The 17592-nt window shown below is 30.9% G+C and overlaps 1 protein-coding gene across 1 annotated transcript in view; it reads right to left on the reverse strand.

Annotated features, from left to right (window-relative positions):
• Nucleotides 1–16985, reverse strand: part of LOC124542042 (scavenger receptor class B member 1) — a 135665-nt gene extending 118680 nt beyond the window's left edge. Inside the window, exon 1 of the mRNA XM_047119998.1 lies at nucleotides 16787–16985. The gene's annotated coding sequence lies outside the window, so the exon portion shown is untranslated. The remainder of the gene's footprint in view (nucleotides 1–16786) is intronic.
• Nucleotides 16986–17592: the final 607 nt, after the last annotated feature.

Here is a 17592-nt window from a genome sequence, read left to right on the forward strand (position 1 = left end):
AGGTTGATTTTTCAACTGGCTTCAAAAAGGAGGAGGTTATCAATTCGTCTGCATTTTTATTTATGTTTGTTACCTCATAATTATTTACTGGGTGGACCGATTGTGTCCGAAAAGAAAAATATCTTACGGAACTTATTTTTTTTTAAATAAAATTTTGTAATGCCGCTATATAATGAAGTTATAAAATAACAAATTAATTTATTACAGTCGTCATAATATGTCGTCTTAAAAAACCCACACACATAATTCTCGGGTATTATAACAATAACTAGGAAATAAAATGTTCTCAGCGTAAATATAAACGAATCATGGAATATAATAAAGAAACCTATGATACGTGATCTTGATCTACGTTTGGTTGATTTAAAAAAAAAACAATTGAAAAGCGCGCGAAACAACGTTGTGCTTCCAAGTGACCTTTTCTCTCTTTCCCTCCCTATCTCTGTCCCTACATATATATAATACATATTTTATATGGTTTTATTTACAATTAGGTTTTGTTATTGCATAATTCCAATTTTATTAAATTGTGGATACAATTCTATATTTATAAACGCGAAATACTCATTGATTAATCACAATTTTTCTGAAACCATAACACCTACAAATAGAGTCGTCCCCTAAGAGCGAATTTTACGAAAATCGACCCCTAAGGGAGTGAAACAGGAAATATGACCCCTCTTTTTTACTTCAAACCTTTAAAATGATACCACTTCCAATTCAATCTGTTCTAAGTTTATAACAATAATAAGAAACCTCAGTTCGTCACGCGAAGATGTGTCATTCATTGGTTGCGATAATTGAATGATTATCATTTGTAGATTTTATCGTCAAATGGAAATGTTTACCTTCAACGAGCTGGTCGAGTGGGGAAGACACGTGAGTCGGAACTGAAATATGCCTGGTTAAAACTTGACTAGCTATTGTGTAGGAAAACATGGTGAGGAAACCTACATTTTATATGATATCTTGCAATATAAGCAGCGTGATTTAAATCCTAAATTAATATTATAAATGTGAAAGTAACTCCTTCTGTCTGTCTTTCACGATCAAACCGCTGAAACGAATTTGATGAAATTTGGTGTGAAGCTTTTATATTCAGTTGTCAGTTTAGTGCTGTAGTTTCAAAAGATACTAAGAGTTTACGACTTGATAAAGGAATGGATTTGAACACTGACGAAGGTTTTCTTACTCTGACTGTACATAACATATATCTAACATATCTTAGTCGATAAACAGACCTGACATCTAATAGTCAGGTGGTAAATTTTTATTCTCTTGTAACTAAGCGTATATGCTTTAATTATAAAGAATTATTTACAAATTTTCCACCGGTATGACCTACCGTGCTGAGGTTACCGTTCAAACCGGAACACAATAATTGTAACCAATGCTTTATGACAGTAGATTGATGAGTGGGTGGTACCCAGCTGTTTGCACAACGATCTACCACAAAATAAAAACAACTACGTTCCACTTAAAAAATACTAACATTAAATATTAACGATCTAAATATTCGTGTCTTATGTAAATTTTTTATTTATCCCATTTGCTGACGAAACACTTAGCCCTTGTAGTAGTAGTAATTTACCTTATTGCCTCGACTGGTGACAGGAGGGCTGGTTCGTTTTTGCCCAGAGGATGATTCAACGGGTAAATGCTGCTAGCATTCTTGTCACCATTGCACGCGGTCATGATTTACACAGTAACCATTTTTATTTCATATTTGTATTTAAGGTATTTCGTACGTATAAAGATTGTAAATAAAAACAGTTACTTATATGATAACGACTACATATTTTAAAGGCAATATTTCAAGATCTTGACCCAGTTTGGATATTGATTTGACTTATAGCTCATTGTGTTATGATTAGTATGCCCCTGTTAATCCAAAACGAAGTAAGTTTGTTTGTTTATTCTTATATATTACCTCCTTGGAAAGAAGTTTTGAAGTTTATTGATAACGCTGCTCCTATACCTGGCTTAGTCCGCATTCCTCCTCAAAAGGAGAGGTTGACCAGCAAGGAACATATACATTATACAAGTTTACCCTTTAGGAGACGTTAATTATCATTGTTTTATTTTGTTGTTGTTTTTTTAGATTAAGTTAGTCAGTCCTTATAATATGTTGTTTTTATTTTTTTATACTTTTTATTATGTCTCGTGTCCTAATAAACATTACTTTCTTTTTTTTCTTTTATAATTTGGTTCACTTTTTCATATTGAATTTGTCCTGTGTTTAGAAATTGTAAATTTTAATTGAAGATAATGTTTAAAGCACTGACAAGTACCAATTTTTTATGTGCTTTATACATAATCTTTCACGTGATCGAGATTCTGGTGCGAAGGAAGACATTGCTACATGTGCGTTTAAAAACTTGCATTGGAATAGATTTAGAAAATTTAAACCAGCAAAGTTACAGCCATTTTGTTTCTTGGGCCAAAGTCCAAGTTTGACATCTATTTAATGCAAGATTTACATTAACAATTCGCGATTAGTGACGTAGAATATTTGCAAACAGCTACTTACTAAAATAACTTGAATTTTACATTGGAAATCGTCAATGATTATGAGTTTTAATCTGCCGTATATTCTAATGAAACGTGGATCTAAAAAGTCCGTGATCAAATGGATGGTATAACTTTAAAATGATCACATATTACAGTAAAGTTAAGTAAGTAAAGTAACAGCCTGTAAATTTCCCATTGCTGGGCTAAGGCCCCACATTGCATTAAGGTTTTGGAACATATTCCACCATGCTGTTCCAATGCGGGTTGGTGGAATGCACATGTGGCAGAATGTCTATGAAATTTGACGCATGTAACCTACATGTTCTCACGATGTTTTCTTTCACCGCCGAGAACGAGATTAATTATAAACACAAATTAAGCTTATGAATATTCAGTGGTGCTTGCCTGAGCTTGAACCCGTAAGTTAAGATGCATGAGTTCTTACCGCTGGGCCATCTCGCCTCATCACAACACAATATAAGTATAGATCATATAGATGATAAAAATGCGTGGATAATTGTTAACTTCCAGACATGATGTGTATACATATATAACTGTATTTAACTAACACATTTTTTGTTTTTTTGGAAAGAGTTACTACTGAAATTCTTGCGGGTTCTTCTTGTTAGAATTCTTGAACGGCCATACCAATTCGGACGGGACTTTCACTTACAGATAACTGATATAATAAGGAGTATATTAGGCTACAATAATATTTTTATTTGTTAAATTCAAACGCGTACAAGGTCGCATGCACAGCTTGTTTTTTAATATAGCGTGATATGATCAACTGTTAGGCGTCAAACGGTTTAATATTTTTGTATGGTTTCCCCAGATCAGTGTTGCCCCAGTTTGAAGTGTGATTAGTATCTTTACACTTTGGGCAAACAAGATATGTAAGAGATTTGTGCTAACTCGTTTGTGACGTGGGCAATGACGTAAAATGTTGTTATTTGGCTTTTCTCCTCTCATGCCCATTCCAGTATACGTCCAGCCTTTCTGGTCTGATTGATTCACAAACGTCTGTCCAAACTTTCGAATTTGCAATAATGATATATCCGCCTGGGTACCGCCCAACGCTTAATCGTGACAGTCTAACACCAAATATAATTCAATTGTATGATATTTAAGCGACGTTTTATGGGAGGCAGAGATGGCCCAGTGGTTAGAACGCGTGCATCTTAACTGATGATTACATGTTCAAACTCAGGCAAGCACAACTGAATATTCATGTGCATAATTTGTGTTTAAAATTATATCTCGAAAAAAATTTCGTGAGGAAATTGCATGTGTCTAATTTCATAGAAATTCTGCCACATGTGTATTCCTGAATTGTAACTGTGGTGGAATATGTACCAAAACTTCTCCTCAAGGGAAGAGGAGGCTTTAGCCCAGCAGCGGAACATTTACAGGCTGTTGTTGTTGTTCGTGGTAATATAGTCAAATTACAATTGTTTTCAAATGATCATAGATAAGAAATATGTAATCTTTTTTATTTAATAGCACAAGGAAACTATTTCCTCTAAGAACAGACTATAATATCAATTGCTTTATTGAATTTAATTTATTCCGAGTATTTTCCGCGTGTATTATTTCAATGATATATTGCATTATTATCGTGTTTGTTTATTTATATAAAGAAATATTTTTCTGTATGGGCGTCATGTTTTTATGAACAGATAAACTATTTGTCGCATGCGGTTTCGCTCGTATTTTAATATTGATTGGGTTTTTGTTCGGATTAAAAGTATTCTATTTGACGACCTTCGTGGTCGAGTGGTGTGTACACTCCGAGGTCCTGGGTCCGATTGATTGATGAGTCGATGTGAATTATCATTAGTTTTCTATGTTGTCTTAGGTCTGGGTGTTTGTGATACCGTCGTTACTTCTGATTTTCCATAACACAAGTGCTTTAGCTACTTACATTGGGATCATAGTAATGTATGTGATGTTGTCTCATATTTATTTATTCTATAACCTCCTTTAAAGTAAATAACACCCTCTAGTATGACGTCATACCTTCTCTACTATAATATATAATAACAATATTATATTGTGTATTCAAGGTATGTATTGATTGTCTTTGATTATTTATAATGAGCATATATTTCGAATACAGCACCGTGACGGCGACATTTTTTATTTTCTAATGATTTTGAACTCTTATGACAAAATAACTGCCGGAAGTCGCCTAAACGTACCGTTAGCAAAACATAAATGTCGAGGGTATCCCTACAATTTTACACATATAATAATAAAAACTAATGTCTTATTAACCTAGACTATGTAAATAATATAAATGCGCAAGTATTTATATATGTCTGTTGATAAATGATAGCTAAATAACTGAATCAAATTTGATTAAATTTGGTACAAAGCAAGTTGGATCTTCAAGGAAGCTCAGAATCTCTTTATGTCTGACACCTGACATCTAACCACTAAAATGAGGGTAACAACAACTAGACAACATATAGACAGACAAAGAATTAACAAAATAACATAATATAAAATATTAATAAATTCTACTTTTTTTGCAGACCATACAAATAGTATTCAATGCGTCCTGTATATACGAGTTTTTATAAGAGACGTATTCGCAAAGCTTGTTTTACTTAATAAAAATACTATATTCTGACCAAAGCTTTACCTGTTAAAAGGGTGGGGAGTGGCTATTGTGGTTGTGACGCTAATATGACATGATATATTCAATTTTATGTTAATCTATTGAATAGTTTCAAAATAAAGTTGTTACAGACAAATAAAGAAACCCACTTACATGTTAATTACATTAGTTAGTATTTAAAAAAATATTACTTAAAGCTTAATTTTTTTTCGTACTGCCATGCCAGCACAGGATATATATAGTCGGGTAAGTCTTTGCCCAACTGTGGGATATATACGATGTTATTTTATCATAGTGCTTGCTGAATCTGAATTCTGTAATACTCTTAAGCCAGCTCCTAAGTTCTATGACCAATATCATCATGAGTTTTTTAGACAGGATGATTTAACAAACAGACAGTAAGTCTTGAACTTATAGCATTAGTTTAATTCTTACATTTCTCTTGCATTGTTTTTAGTTTGAATTGTCAATAGTTGTGAGTGAGCCAGTAATAGCAGAACATTGCATCATCCCAGGAACTAGACCAGGGATAACCTGTATTTCTTGTAGTATTACTGTCTCGTTGTGGTGACCATATACTATCAAGTGGTAGATGGTACATTCTAAAAATCTATCTGGTTTATTTTCAATATCACGTTTAGGGTCTAATTCATAACAAATAAGTATACATTCCACTTACTTATACCTGATTGGGCAAAAACGTTTTGTTAGTGTTAAAGTGAAAGTCACGCTCGTTTGCTCAAGACCTTGTATTTATACTTTTCTTTTTGTCCTGGTTATTAATACAGGGTAGAAAGTTCGATTCCTGTTCGAAGTCATAGTTGCTAGGTTTGGGTATGACCTACTAAATAAGTGTATGATAGGTTTATATGGAATATGAATCAGAGGGCACAGGTGTGGGTACAATCACAAATGCAATTATTTCTTCCCTTAATCTGGTAAAGCCGAGATGGCTCAGTGGTTGGAAATTGTGCCTCTTAACAACAGACAAGAACCACTGATTTTTCATGTTTCTCGTGCTCGGCGGAGAAGGAAAATATCGTGAGGAAACCTGCATGTGACTAATTTCAATTAAATTTTCTACATGTGTATACACCAATCTGCATTGGAGCCTTAATCCTGAACTGACATGTAATTAGCTAATTTTTAAATTTGGATTAGAAATTTTTGGACAATAATAAAATACAGTCTTATTTGATCTGGATTCTTTCCAGCTTGGAAAGTTTTTACTATTGGACATATGAACCTCTCGCAAACAAACACCATAACAAGTTGACCTCTAAACTCCGATCTGTGTTACATGATCTTCAAAAATGTAGCCCGTTACACCAAAATGGCATACAAAATGAGTATTATCGATAAGGTCAAAATATTTTTTTCGCACATGATACATACCAAATATTTATACGTATTTTAATTGTTTTACTGTCTGCCCGTCAATTGTGCCAATCAATGTAAAATATGAGTTCACATACCACAGAAAAATGATGATCATTACCGTATATTAATACGACGGAGATGATTTGTCAGACGACATAATTTTGGAAGTTTTAGACGATCGAACGACGACGTCAGTAATATCCAAGATAAAATGAAAATCATTATAAAATATCCTTTATCTAACCAGACTCAAGTATTCTAAAAAAATTACGAAATTAAATAATGATTGAATTAATTTTAGATTCAACTGATAATTTTTCAGTTAACTCAGTAGCTACTCCATTCCATCAATTTACATCTGTCAATTAAATACAATTATTAATTAATTTCTGCATCAAAAATAACTCGAATAGATTTCAAATGATCATTGTAATTAGTATATAATTGAATTTGGAGAATTCAATCAGAAGAAAAATGTCCTATCAGACAATAATTATCAAAAAATTGGGGCATTACAAGGCATTATGGCGTACAATTGTTATTTATATCGCTTGTATCAACAAATCCGGGACAGAATAGCATTGTTTGAGATTAGTATACGAAGTCGGTTAAAATAACAGTATTACTCAATATTTTTCTTGTATTGATATTATAACAGCCAATCACAGCATCGTCTATTTTTAAATATTCAAATTTTGACCAATAGGATTGCTTGAATAGAAAAATGTCAACTCGTGCGTCAAAAGCGTTTTCATATTATTGGTATTAAGAGATCACAGGGTTTTACTGGTTGTCATTGTGAAATTATTTACATAAATATTAGATACTTTAAGGATTTAAATAAACATATACAGATCTAAAGATCACGTGAAACTCTTAAGGTAAACGCAGTTATATTGCGTTGAAAAAACTTAACATTAATTGCATTTTAAAAATAGTTGAAATCATTTTGTGTCATAAAAAATATTATGTGGGAGACTTAAGGTTATGTATAAACATATTTAAGGTTTTTTTTTGAAAGACACCATTGTAGAAACTTTTTACGATATTATTTAATAAAATGCATAACAATTCAAGCTCCATATTATATATATGTTATTAAATAAAATTCTTGTTTTCTTTAAATGTTGTTTACACCTATAAAGATGTATCGCCTTGAATGTTACCCACATTAAATATTTTTTTAAGTGTTAAGTGATAAGTCGATGGTGTAACTTTTACAATAAATAAATAAATCTAAACCAATAGATTACATTGCAGGCTCAAATCAGGACTGCAATGACGTCACAGACATATAAGCTAGATTTAACTGAGTTGCTCTTACTATAAAAAACAGTTTCCTCTTTAATAACTTTTATTGTTCACTTACACATGAAAATGAAAAAATATTAGTCGAAAATCGATTTAAAATCAAAATAAACTTTATTCAAGTGGGCTTTTACAAGCACTTTTGAATCGTCATTTAACAATTAAGTGTAGCTACCACCGGTTCGGAAAGTAGATTCTACCGAGAAGAACCGACAAGAAACTCAGTAGTTAAACTTTCGAAAAGTTAAGCTTTAAAACCAAATATAAAAATCTTAACCAGAGATGGATAACTTTATTTACAATATAAAACCTGTTTCAGATCATTGATATTATTTTGTATCTTTGTTCCAATCAATCAGATTAGTGTAGCGAATAAGCATATATGTAATTATATAATGTGACAGGTGTCAGATTTTTGGCGCGCTTTTAATTTTGACGAAGGTGAGGATTATTAATCCTAATATTACAACAGATTAATAAATAATTTATTTTTCATTATTCATAGTATAGATTCGGTTCGGCTGTTTGTTACACAATCTTGATCGATTTATAATATCATTTGTTATAGAATTGATTGCATTGTGAAACAGAAATACCATGGAGGTTTATTGTAGTAAATTAATTAATATATGATATATTTTTAATCACATCAAGCAATATGAGCAGGGGACTACGAGCTATAAATATTGAACAAAATTCATGAGTCAAAAAAATACTGTATTTTTGAATGAGTAAAATCATTTATATAGTGCCTGAGTGTGACCAGTAATAAAAATCAGTAGATAATATTATATATTAATTAAAACACACATTAATTACCATAAGTTCACACTTGTCTATCTAAATGATGTATAATCTATTAAGTATTAAATTTTAATGTACTGGCAAGTAATTTTATAAAGAGGGTCAAATTAATTACTCATTTAATGACCATAATCATGTAATTAATTGGTAAATAGTAGTAAAACTATTTTGTACCTCTATATTATTGTTTAAATAAAATATTAATATTTTTTTTAGAGTCAAAAAGTATTTTTAAAAACTTGCATTGATATTTTGATTTTGTCTGTATTTGTAGCTAACTATGGCGGCCTAAATACATAGTGATCTCATCCAGACAATGTTAGAAAATATCTGGTAGAAAGGAAAAATAACATTCAGCCTGTAAATTTCCCACTGCTGGGTTTAGGCGTCTTCCATTAAGAAGAGGGTTTGGAACATATTCCACCACGATTTTCCAATGCGTTTTGGTGGAACGCACATGTGGCAGAATTTCGATGAAATTAGACACATGCAGGTTTCCTCACGATGTTAGAAGGGAAAGCAGGACTAAAAATATTGTGCACTTACAATTTGCTATATTTTTAATTTAATATGATGGAATTAATTTTTGCTGTTTTATCATTTAATTAATTATTTAAATGATTGAAAAAGACACGAATATATTAAAACAAGCGTTGTCCTTTTCTTACACAAGCTACTATTGAAAAAGCGGAAGTTGAAAACCGAAAATTTAAATAAATTAACCATTCACTATATCCGTCCCTTTCCCGCCGCCGAGCTGCCGTTAAGTATGAAAGAGCGCGTAGATGTTGTTTAGCTTGGGTTAGTAAAAGTATGAAATAGTTGATTATAAGGTATTACAACATTCGTCAGTGGGTCGTGTGTAATGCAATAACTGGCTGGTTGGTGGTCTGATTCTTAAAGTGTAATGGTCTTCGAACCTTATTATGGCGTTTCCGCTATAATCTTTTATGGGAAAATCGAGTATTAATTCCAAAACTGTATATTTAGTATAAAAATATTATGATGATTTTTTTTGAGGTTATTGTTCATTTCGCGCGTTTAAATAAATATTCGATTTTGTTTTTTTTTTTGTTTGTGGCACAGATATATTTTGTTTGTGACTGCTCGTTAAATCGACAACTGTCAAATCGCACGAAATAGATAAATTTGCACTGTATCTTATTTTACAATGTTTATTTTGCAAATATAAATGGAAAAGGTTTAAATTTGTAAGTGGAAAAAGGGAAAGATTTCCTTTATAACAATATAAGTAATTTTATTATTATATATAGATTTTTTAATATTAATATCTAAGCAAATATAACTTCACAGTTATGTGCATAAGGTACTATACTATAAGGTTTTTTGTTAGTATCCCTTAAGATTATTCATATATAAAGACCTCCGTAGTCGGGTAGTGTACACCGGTTTTCGTGGGTACGCCACATTCATTAGTTTTCTATGTTGTCTTGGGTCTGGGTGTTTGTGGTACTCGTTATTTCTGATTTTCCATAGCACAAGTGCTTCAGCTACTTACATTGGGATCAGAGTAATGTGATGTTGTCCAATATTTATTCATATATTTATATGAAGAGTATAGCAATACAAAAGAACTGAAATAAAATGAGCTGATTTTAATATCTTGGTGTGCGTGGCGGCTACGTTTGACACATCAAACATCATCCTGCTTTATTAGTGTGCACCTCTTTCTTTTGACGCGTTCTCACTTTTGACAGTCAACAACAGCCTGTGAATTTCCAACTACCAGGCCTCAACCTCTCCCTTTGAGGAGAAGGGACATGTTTGGAACATGTTCCTTGCTTTTCCAATGTGGATTGGTGGAATACACATGTGGCAAAATTTCTATCTTCAAGATGTTTTCCGTCACCGTCGAGCACGAGATGAATTATAAATACATATTTAGCACAGAATATTCAGTGGTGTTTGCCTGGGTTGGAACCCGACCGGCTTGATAGTCTATCAATATACATTAATAATCAAAATCTAATTATATACAGGCATTTAAATAATATAAACATAAATTGTAATTAAGACATAACAAGTTTTATTGTAAAATTTTACAAGATTACATGAATTGTATCAAACATAACATTACGCATTTTAATTTTTATAACATATTACGAATTTAAATATATAATATATGAATAAAATTAAAACTCTAAGTCATTATATAATGATTGGCTCTCGAACTTGACCCAAATAGTTTAAAAATTTTATTGCCCTAATGACTTAACAGAGCGATCATATAACAACAAATCTGCATAAAGTAATATCAATACATATTTCGTTAAAGTAATGACATAATACATTATATGTATATAGTTTTAAAGCTAGACGTCTATATGGGATTAAAAAAATAGCGGCTAATATTTACAAAAAATTGACATGACATGACTTCGGCGCCAATGGACCTAGAATTTTAACAGATGTATCATTTGAATAACGATCTCCTTATAAATATGCTTAGAAACAACAAACAACAATAACAGCCTGTAAATTTCCTGCTGCTGTGCTAAGGAAAACATCGTGAGGAAACCTGCATGTGACAAATTTCATAGAAATTCTGCCACATGTGTATTCCACTAACCCGCATTGGAACGGCGTGGTTGAATATGTTCCAAACCTTCTCCTCAAAGGGATAGGAGGCCTAGCAGTGGGAATTTACAGGCTGTTGTTGTTGTTGTTGTTGATGACTGGCTACAGGCAGCCTACCATCAACTAGCGCACTTGCTCGTCTCATCTAAAATCTATATTAATATTATAAATGTGAAAGTAGCTCTGTTTGTCTGTCGCTCTTTCAAGACCAAAACCGAATTAGATGATATTTGGTATGAAGCAAGCTTTAACGCCAAGAAAAGACATGGGCTACTTTTTTGCCAGACACGTGCCAACTAACATTCTAAAACGAGAGCCGCGGATGACTACTAGTAAATAATAACAAAATGGTAATCTATCTAGACCATTCAAATCAAATCAAATCAAATCAAAATACCCTTTATTGTACACCAATAAATAAATAATTTAAACACGATTGAGAAAGATGCACAAGAGGCGGCCTTATCGCTAACACAGCGATCTCTTCCAGGCAACCTTAAGGTAGAGGAAAACAGATATAGAAAGAGGTAGGGGTGTACAAAACAGATATAATCATAAAAATAAATATAGTGAAATATTAATATATTTAAAAATAAAATAATGCAGTACCTGATATCGATGTATCTGATATATATGATAATGTCTCGCGAAAAAAATAAGAAAAAAGTAACTTAGTACAGCAATTAAAGTGCAAGATAGTATTGTCTCAACATACTTTTAAATTAAGCAAGTGATTGTGCACGTCTTGCTTCAACGGGAAGAGAGTTCCACAGACGAATAGCCTGAACAGTAAAAGGAATTTAAAAAAGGAGGGATCTTTAACTTTATATACATCGAAACTTTTAAGAATCGAATGTAAATCTTCGGTAATTATAAGTTAAGTATGACGATTATTAAATATTCATTCAACAAAATCGGCATTTTACTCGTAACAAGATATTTTAATAACTTTCACCCTTTCAAACCGGTATTTAAGTTATTTACAGATAATCAATATTTTTATTTAAGTATATATAAAGTAACAGCCTGTAAATTTCCCACTGCTGGCCTAAGGCCTCCTCTCTCACTAAGGAGAGCGTTCGGAACATATTCCACCACGCTGTTCCAATGCGGGTACTCACATGATATTAGACACATGTAGTTGTCACGATGACGACATGAATTATAAACACAAATTAAGCACATATAGCGGTGCTTGCCTGGGTTTGAACCCGAAATCATTGATTAAGATGCAAGCGTTCTAATCATTGAGCCATATCAGCTCATTTGTATTTATATGTATATGTATCGTATGTTAAATAACAGCTGCACCTTTTAAATTGACTATATACAAGATGTGGGTATCACCCACTCATCAGACATATATGACATATCAATATAACAAGAAATGTCAGTCAAAAAGCCACAGCTGGAGGAAAACTTCCCTGGTGGGGAGTTAGGGGATAAAGTGGCTAATTGACATCCAGTATAATATGCAGGTATCCTCTCTATGTTCCTTCACCGCCGAACACAAGATGAATACACTTAAGCTTTTATTAATTAGTCAATTAACACAGATATTTAATTAATTATACGCCTTAACCTTAATCATGAATGATTCCATTATCGAAAACTTTGTGAACAATGAAGTAGAGCCGAGTTGTACCAGTGGTTAGAAAGCGTGCATTTTAAACGATGATAGTGGCTTGAAACTCAGGCAAGCACCACTGAATATTCATGTGCTTAGTTTGTTTTTATAATTCAGGAAACCTGCATGCAATTTCAACGAAATTCTGACACATCTGTATTCACCTACTCGCATTGGAGCAGCATGGTGGAATATGCTCCAAACTTTTTTCCTATAATTTAATGTTAGTTAATGTTTTATGAAAAATCGTTCAGTAATTTTTGAGTACAGACAGACGTAGAGAATATTAGATTGATTTTTCGTCTATTATCTGTAAGTGTTGTGTTGGTAAATCGTAATATCTATAATGTCCAAAATAATTATGATGAACAAAGGCGACCTTGTTACAGATAAATTAGAACAGATTTAAAAAAAAAAAACAAATTGACAGTTATATTAGCGCCGAGAATTGCAACACTGCTGTAATTCCACAACGAATTCGATTATAATGTACAGTCGGGGTAAGAAAAGGTTCGTCACCTTAAGATCTATTTTCGTGTGATCAGTATGAGCGATAATCTGCTTTACCGATCGAGAATGACATATTTCGTTGCAATGATTTGATGTTTAGACTCAAAAGGTACTAAGAGTTTACAACTTGATAAAGGAATGAATTTGAAAACTGACGAAAGTTTTCTTATTCTGACTGTACTAGTGAAGTAGAAATAGTTATTTATTTTTATTTCAAATAAATAACACACTTGGTTCCAAGTCGTCACTAAAAAATATAAATTATCCATTTTCAATGCAACACTAATTTTGGGAATAAAGATGTTATGTCTTTGACAGACATTATCTACAATATTAGCTCTAGGACATAATTACGCAAGAATTTTAAAGAAACAAGTATATTACGGCGGCTTCACAATATGTTTATGATAATATAATGTTTATTTATACAGAAAAATAAGCAAAAATATTCCATAAAAGCAGATATACATAATATTAATATAATAATAAACTTGTAACCCCTATTTTCCGTTTGCCTACGGTATATGAAATTGTATACACATATATAATAAGATACCGGGAAAGATAATCAATTTACCATTTGCAAAATTGAAAAAGTTAATTTAGACTAAATTAATAAATGAAAAATACATTCAATTTTTCATTAAAATAATACGAATAATAAGAATTAGGCTCGGATTCCACCATAGGACACTAATTATTGTGAAAAACAAAATTGTAAATCTGTTTATTTGAAAAGAACAACTATGCGAGTTTCTTGCCGTTTTTTCTGGCTAGAAGCTGCTTTCTGTAACGGTGATAGTATTTAAATATTGACGATTCAAAAACGCTTCATTATAAATTTTACTTGAACATAAATAAAAAAATTATCAAAAAGAAAAACCGACTTCAAACAAAACAATATTTTAAAACAAATTAATATGCAAGAAGTAATAAAAACAATTGCGCATTCAAAATATAAATATAATAATAAAAGTAAAATGAAATGAAGAATATTAGACTACTTAAAAGTCGATTTACGATTATCTAATGTTGTTATAGTTATTGTTATATTTGGAGCCGGTGTCAGCCAAGAAAACCCTTTTAAAGAAAATCACTAACAATAAAATCTAATAAGGAAATCTATATTATTTCTTCGATTGGAAAATATTATTTGTGGTTCAATGACGGGCTGGCATAAGGGATAGTCTAGCATTATTAATATTTTTTGTTCTGGCAACACTTAACTAAAATACACATCAGTATTATTTCAACCATTAGTATTATTCTTAGCTTTTAATTGTAACTATTATGTTTTGGTTATTTATCGTTGCGACGTGAGAACATTTTTGTGAAACAAAAAATAACTTTGTTTTCGATTATTTAATTGCACAGATTAATTACTTAATGCGTTTGTTATTTAGTATTATATTTTTTTAATTTGTTAAATTACAAAGTTGTCAATGGCTATGCTTACGGAAGAGTCCTCCCAATTGTGTCAGAATAACAGATCACACCTGTGTTTATACACGCACACATGAATAACTCGAACACGTTGGTTTGTATTTAAAAAAGAATTTTATTACGAAATTTTTGAAACCAATGAATGAAATTTAAATAAAAAATATCAACAACAACAACGACAACAGACCCTCCCTTGAGGAGAGGTTTGTCACATATTCCACCACGGTATTCCAATGCGGGTTTGTGGAATACACGTGTGGCAGAATTTCTAAGAAATTCGACACACGCAGGTTTCTTCACGACGTTTTGCTTCACCCGCGATCATCGATTAAGATGCATGCGTTCTAACCACTGAACATTAAACATCTAAATTGTTATATTTGACGCAAGTCTAGATACCACCCAAATATCCCATATCCTACTGTCAATGAATAAAACTTAGCACTGCAAACTTAGTCCTGTTCCGGTTTAAAGGGTGAGCCAGTGTAACTACAGGCACAAGGGACATTACCATCAGGTCCCACATTAACTTAAGTAACCACAGATATTGAATATTAAAAACAATAATTATTAACGCAAATAAATAATGAAACCACGCTAATTACTTGTAAATTAATGAAAATACCGGTAAAATTTTACCTTGAATTAAACATTAGAAAACAAACCAATAACACAGTTTCTGTTCGTTGAATTATTTTAAATTTGAATGAATCTTTTTTTTAATTTGTGACTTTACACTTGTGCTTAAAAAAATTAAAATATTTTCTGTCTCTTTTAATTTATTAGAATTCCATTCTAATTTCGAATTTAAATATTAGCTAGTATGAGGAAAATATTAAGATATAAATATCTCAACCAAAAATATAATCTTTTAAGGATTATTAAATGTCACGTCACTTTTAAAAATAAAAAATATATATATGTGTTTGATAATTTAAAAAAAAACTGTTGCTGTTTTGTCATATACTTAAAACTTTCGTTTTTTTTTTAATATCGGTTAGGTTTATTTTTATAGTTAAATCACTTATTACTTCATGATTTTACATTTTTTTAATGTTAATTTTTAATCTGTATTATTTTTATTATGTATATGAATTGAATAAAACCTATTACTAATATTTGTTGTATTAAAAATGAATAGTTAATGTTAATAAATTAATTACAATAAAATTAATTCAATTTCGTATTTTTAACTATGAGAAAGTTATGTAATATATTTTTTTGTAATTGAAATCATAGCATAGATAATGCTATTATTTTTAATCATCGAATTAAATTTACGGATTACACAAAATACGTGTTTATTATTTTTTTTATAAATTACATTTATTGTTTAATTATAATAATCATTAGATATTTTGTTACGATTTAATCTTTATTTAGTAAAAATTTTAGAATTTTTTTTTTTAATATTATATGCATACAAAATTATTGCCATATGCCACGAAAATAAAAAAAAAAAACAAAATTATTGGCGCCAACTAACAAAATAGTGAATAATTTTAAAGATATGACATTTACAAAATGCACCGGCCGCAGCCTCCGTATCTCGAGATCACTTTCGACTGTCCTACTGGCCTACATACAATATCCCCACTGGACAGAGAAAGCTTAGCAAAAACCGATAATGACATAATATAGCAATCATTGTGTATAATAAAATGAGATGACAGGTAAAGATATATAATAAACCTTTTTGGTTATAATTGTAACTGTCAAAATTGTTTTTTTTTTGTTGAAAGGCTTAAGTCTAATTTCATTAGTTCTTTATGATTGTTGCAATTTAAGAAATAAAAAAAAAGTTAGTATTCTCGAAATAATTTTTATACTTTCATTAAAGATTAAATCTGAAAGTTTCTGTTAATTATGTTACAGCGAAGCTATTTCTATTTTAATTTTAAAAATTTTTGAAAATTAATTACAATTAAATACCCACAGAAATCTAAAATTAAAATAACACTAAATAAAAAAAAATTACGTACCTAAATAAACGATGAAAAATTGTCAAAAAAGAATTCCAATTTTTAAATCACTATCACATTTCAGAACGGCACTTTAAAAAAAAAAACACTGTCAAAAAAGCGCGCGAAAGGTTCCCGATGCTTTTTTCTAATTCCGATGCATTTTCTGCACATGCGCGAGACGTTAAAACCATTCGGCCCGAAACGGCCAACTGCGTGTAACGCGATTGCCTGAATCAGTCTTTAGTTGTAAAACGGCTTGCGCGTTCCGTATACAATTGTAAACAATGATATTTCCTTTCATTTTGAATCTTAAAACACATACCAATAAGCATTTCTTTTGCTTGAAATGTCTTATCATTAAAATTAAATTTTATCAAAGATTTATTAAAAAAAATAACTTTGTTATACCTGTTTGTATATGATTCTTAAGTTTTTGTTTAGAAATTTACAGATTAAAAAACAATTTTTAATTTTTTTTATAACATTATACAAAGATAATTTAAAAATATCCTTGGATATCTTTGATTTACGAATATATCTAGTGAAGCTATATGCAGACAATCAAGCAGGTAAACCACAAAATATTTACGAAAACGTAACAAATATCTTAGTATTTGCTTCACCACATCCATCTTAGCTTACATTCCATCAAATCTATCTATATTTATGCATGTACATACATATATACATACAAGAAGATTTTATTATGTCATTATTTTCATTTGCAGGCAAAGAACTAAATAATTACGACACATGCTTAATAAGATACTACAATTACGGCAAAAAAGTTATACATAATTAGTACTTCAAGCACATAAGCCGTT

Source organism: Vanessa cardui, chromosome 29, assembly GCF_905220365.1.
Source record: "Vanessa cardui chromosome 29, ilVanCard2.1, whole genome shotgun sequence".
In the NCBI taxonomy this organism is placed as follows: domain Eukaryota; kingdom Metazoa; phylum Arthropoda; class Insecta; order Lepidoptera; family Nymphalidae; genus Vanessa; species Vanessa cardui.